The sequence below is a fragment of the Trichechus manatus genome, unplaced genomic scaffold (assembly GCF_000243295.1).
Source record: "Trichechus manatus latirostris isolate Lorelei unplaced genomic scaffold, TriManLat1.0 scaffold00043, whole genome shotgun sequence".
In the NCBI taxonomy this organism is placed as follows: domain Eukaryota; kingdom Metazoa; phylum Chordata; class Mammalia; order Sirenia; family Trichechidae; genus Trichechus; species Trichechus manatus.
The window spans coordinates 5,165,449-5,170,957 of NW_004443979.1; the positions used below are offsets into that span (position 1 = coordinate 5,165,449).

At 37.7% G+C, this 5,509-nt stretch overlaps 1 protein-coding gene across 6 annotated transcripts in view; it reads left to right on the plus strand.

Moving 5' to 3' along the window:
* The window catches only part of RALGAPA1 (Ral GTPase activating protein catalytic subunit alpha 1), a 261,573-nt gene that overhangs the window by 12,833 nt on the left and 243,231 nt on the right, over nt 1–5,509 (plus strand). The window lies entirely within an intron of this gene.

Below are 5,509 nucleotides of genomic sequence, written 5' to 3' on the forward strand. Positions count from 1 at the left end.
AATTCACCCACTTAAAGTGTATAGTTTAATGGTTTTTAGCATGTTCACAGATATGTGCAATCACCACCATAGTTGATTTTAGAACATTTTTATCACCTCAAAAATAAAACACTGTATCCTTTAACTATCACCTCCTCGTATATCCATCTTCTCCCACCAGCCCTAAACAACTGTGAATCTACTTTCTGTCTCTATAGATCTCTGTCCTCAGGACTTTCATATGAATGCAATCATATAATGTGGTCTTTGGTGACTGGCTTCTTTCACTTAGCATAATGTTTTCAAGGTTCATCCATGTTGAGGCTTGTATCAGTACTTTGTTCCTTTTATAGTGGAATAGTTTCCATTGTAAATAATACATTTTGTTTATCCATTCATCAGTTCATGGATATTTGGGTTGATTCCGCCTTTTGACCATTATGCATATTGCTGCTACAAACATTTGTATTCAAGTTTTTGTGTGGACATATGTTTTCATTTCTCTTGGATGTTATATACCTAGGAGTGGAATTGCTGGGTCACATGGTAACTCTATGTTTAGTCGTTTGAGGAAGTACCAGATTGTTCTCCAAAGCGGCTGCGTCATTTTACATTCCCACTAGCAGTGTCATATGAGAATTTGGATTTCTCCACATCCTCTTCAACACTTGTTACTATCTGACTTTTTGATTCTAGCCATCCTAGAATATAGCTAGGTTTAGGTGGGTGTGAAGTAGGATCTCATTGTGGTTTTGATTTGCGTTTCCCTGATGATTAATGATGCTGAACATCTTTTCATGTGCTTATTGACCATTTGTATATCTTCCTTGGAGTAGGCAAGTATTTTTTTAATTTCGGGGTAGGGAAGATCACTCTTAGAAACTTACACCAACGTTAGAAATTGTTAAGGAAATGATTGATCAATTTGCCTATATGAAAGATTTTAAATTTCTAAGAGTAAAACCTATCATTAACAGAGTTAAAAGACAAACAGGAAACTAAGAAACATTGTATCATGTTTGAAAGAGTTAATTTCCTTAATTTATGGGCTGTTACAAATTTATAAAATTTGGAAAAGATTTGAAAATAGTGTGTCAAGACATGAGACAGACACTCATACGTTGCTAGTGGAATGTTAATTGGAGGGCAGTTTGACTGTTATACATCAAAATTTAAAATATATATATGAATATCCTTTGAAACCGACATTTCCATTTCTTAGTGCTTATTCTAAGTAAATGGGTAAGTGTCCAATTTGAACCACTTTAAAAATTCGTTATTTGGAGATTTGATTATAGAATTTAGGTATATTTGTATAGTCAAATATTATGATTCTCAGAAATTATTAGCATGGTAATAAATAAGTTGACTTTCTCATGAACACAATATACTTTCAGGTACTATTCCATCTTTTCACTGTCTTTGAAAAGTTTTTAGGGGTGAATACTTTTATAGAAGCAACTGTCATATATTGGTAATAATCGCTAATATTTGTTGACCACTTATATGTGACCGGACCTGGACTAAGCATTTTAATGTTACCTGATTTAATAGTCCCTGCAACGAGCCTATGTAGTATATAATAATTACTTCCCAAGAAAACTTGAATAAAAATAGCTAGCAAGTAGGGGGCTGTAGTAGAGAAAGTCAGAAGATATGGGTTCTGATTTTACCTAGATTATATACTTAACACTTCTGATCTTCATTTTGCCTGTGTGTAAAAGTAAGATAACGATACCTCAGATATTGTTGGAAGCTTACATGAAAAAATGCACTGAAGCACAGAACTTGGTAAATTATTTTAATTTTAATCAGAACCCTAAAGATGATAAAATTGAATTAGAGATGTTACAGCCTACTCAAACTCAAGTAATAAAATTGTTTCTTAAAAAATAAAGTGAGTAGAAACCACTGGATAATTTTGATGATAGTCTAGGTTTTGAACTTCAGTCTCAGTCTCTAACCTATTAAAAATGGGTAAATTAGAGAGAAAATTATTTAAAAGTTACATGTTGGGAAAAAGAGAATTGAATAAATGAAAAGAAATAAAATTCTTTGTTGGTGTTTTATTTCAGATAAACATGAGGAAATCCTTAAATTGCATCACTTAGCAATTATTACTCTTTGCTACCCCACCCAAAATTAAAATAGAATAATTACTGTGGTAAAGAAGTGTGTTTGCATAACCAAGCGTTTGTTGTCATTGTCTGAAGTCTTTTAAGTTTGTAGCTTCAAGGTACCCAGTCATCAAGGTTCCCAGTTGTCTTCCCTTTCCATCAATTGTCCTTAGACAGCCTCCTGGAGACAACGAGGTTGTTACTGTTACATGCTTCTTGTAAACATGCCATTTCTTTTAAAATGACCTCAAGAAAAATAATTATCCATCTGTGCTTCCATTTAATTTGTTGGAAAAATCTGAAAACGAATCAGAGCAACTGTCTGAATAACTAACTTACGTGTAGTGCTTTCTTTTCTAGGTTTTGGGGAATTGCAAAGATGAGTGTGGGAGCTGATGGTATAGTGAAAGAGAATCCTATGTCGAATATGAAAAATCTTATGAATATAAAGGAAAGATCATACCTGAATGAGGGTCTTGGAGAAAGCTTCATGGGGGCAGGGGCATTTGAGCTGTGCCTTGAAACGTGGTGAGGATTTCATTAGAAGTGAAAGAAGAGCAGTTAGAGTGAAGGTGTGTGTATACACACACACACATATTATACACGCACATATATTCTCTCTATATACATACACAATGCAACATATGCACACACACGTTTTGGATACAAGTCCCTTATGAGATACATGATGTGCAAATATTTTCTCCCGTTCTGTAGGTTTTCTTCTCATTTTAGTGAAGTCTGGTCTATTTTTTCTTGTATTGCTTGTGCTTTTAGTGTCATATCTAAAAAACTATTGACTAATCCAAGGTCATGTTTTCTTATAAGAGTTTTATAATTTTATTTATTACATTTTTTTAGGTCTTTGATACATTTTGAATTAATGTTTGTATATGGTATAATATAGGGTTCCAACTGTATTCTTTTGCATGTGGATATCCGGTTGTCCCAGCACCATTTTTATTTATTTCCATTGAGTTGCCTTGGCACCTTATCCAAAATCAATTGACCATCAGTGTAAGGGTTTATATCTGGACTCTTAATTCTATTCTGTTCATCTTTACGTGTATTTATCCTATAAAAAAAAGATCAGATAGAATAAACAGAAAACAAATAGCAGATGATAGACTCAAATATAATCATGTCAATAATCACATTAAATATAATCCCAAATAAAATGTGGGATTATAAACTGACTACCACATCTTTCGTCCGTGGAGTGGCTGGTGGCTTCAAACTGCCAACCTTTCAGTTAGCAGCCAAGTGCTTAACCCCTGCACCACCAGGGCGCCTTATATTAGGCTACTTCAAATTGTCCCACAGCTCACTGGTGCCCGTCTCAATTTGGTGGATTTTTCTTTCTCTTTGTGTTTCATTTTGGATAGTTTCTACTGCTGTGCCTTCAAGTTGATTTCTGTTTTCTGCAACGCCAATCTGCTGTTAATTCCATCTAGTTTATTTTTCGCATTAGACATTGTAGTTTTCATCTATAGAACTTATATTTGGATCTTTTTTTTATGCCTTCCAAGTGTCTTATTAACTTTTTGAACACATGGAATACAGTTATAACTATTTTAATGCCCTTTTTTGCTTATTCTAACATCTGTGTCAATTCTGGTTTGGATTTGATAAACTGATTATTCTCTTCGTTATGGGTTCTGGTTTCCTGCTTCTTTGCATGCCTGGTAATGATTAATTGGATGCCAGACATGATCAATTTTTTCTTGTTGGGTCCTGGATATTTGTATTCTTATGAATTTCCTTGAGCTCTTTTTTGGGATGCAATTAAATTATTTGGAAACAGTTTGTACCTTTCTTTGTCTTGCTGTTAACGATTTGTTAACGAGCCCTGGTGGAGCAGTGGTTAAAAGCTATCGACTGCCACTTCCAGGCAACGTGCCGCTATAGTCAGAAGCCCCACGCCGTCCCTCCGCAGCAAAGATCAGAAAAACTAAGTCAAACAGAGTCACACATCAGTCCTGAAACCCTAAGCATCAAGTGAAGAGATAAAGATCTCAGCCAAGCACTGAATGGAATAAGAAACTGACCGACAACAGAAAGCCAGGAGGGATACATGCAGAGGTCCCCTATGAGCTACCACAGCACGGATCCACCATCTTAGACCCCTATTGGAGATCAGCAAATGGGGTATGAGAAAGCAGCTTCATGGAGCTTCCAGCAGGAGACAGAACAACTGGTAATCGACGATACAGGCTTTCCCACCCCCACCCTTCTTCACCCCCACTTGGCCCCCTCTGCTTCCATCAGCCACAGTCTCTTGGCTGGGAAGCACCACCTTCACCCTGGTGTTGCTTGGATTCCACCCGCCCACACTGGTGGCTCCCTGAGTGCGTTTGGTTGGCTGCTGGTGTTGCTTTTTTTGCTTCTTTAGATTCCTTCCTTACCTCTCACCACCTCCCCCTCCTTTCTCTCAAATACCTGGCTCCGTGCGCCATTTTTGCTTCTTCCTGAAAGGCTGCAATACACCGCTCAACTGTGAAACTGCTTCCTGGCCCGTGCCAAGCTGGTGGGATCCACGGGGCTTTTTTGTTTGTTTGTTTGCTCTGATTTATTCTGTTTTGATTTGTTTGTTTTCTTTGTCTTTTCTTGGCTTGGGAGACCCTTCAAGCTGGACAGTACCATGAGGCTTGGAAGCTACTCCCTTACTCTGCGCCGATGCACAGGGACATTCCTGGGGGCATTTCTTTTTTCTTTTTGGGTTTTTTTGTTTGTTTGTTTCTTTGTTTTGTTTTCTTCTCTCTCTTATTCCCTTTTTGTCTTTCTTCAGTTCCAGTTTCTCGATTTATTTGATTTTTTTCTTTTACCCTTTTTCTTTTTCTTTTTTTAATTTTTGTTTTTCCCCATTTCTCAGTCTCTCATCTCTCCATTCCAATAGCAAGCTCCCTTAGCACTCTTTTTTGTTTGTGTGTATGTTTTTGGCTCCTGTGCCTCTCTCATCTTTCCCATACCCGTCTTAGCTCCACACGTCACAGTCTATGCCCTCCTTCCTGCGTACCTGCACCGTGCACTGAACATCACACTCCCAAGCGGCATAGGCATGGCCTGCTGGAACCTGCCCTGCACTGATTCCCAGTCTGCACTGCCAGCCCTGATATGTTCCACAAACAACCCATCCCAGCAACTCCCCTTCAGCTGGAGCTGCCTTGCTATACCATACCTGAGTGACTGACCCTGCCCATTGGAGAAGAAGGTGAAAAGTATTGTGCCCACGGACGAGCAAACAACAAAGAACACACAGCCTGCCTGCTTAGACAAAACCAAATAAAACAAAAAAGCAGGATGAAACAAACAAATGTACAATCAGTAATCGAGGAAAATAACCACTGAACGCCCTAAAGACAGCAGACAATATCAAAACATTTACAAAAACAGGACAGGATGGTTCCAGTAGG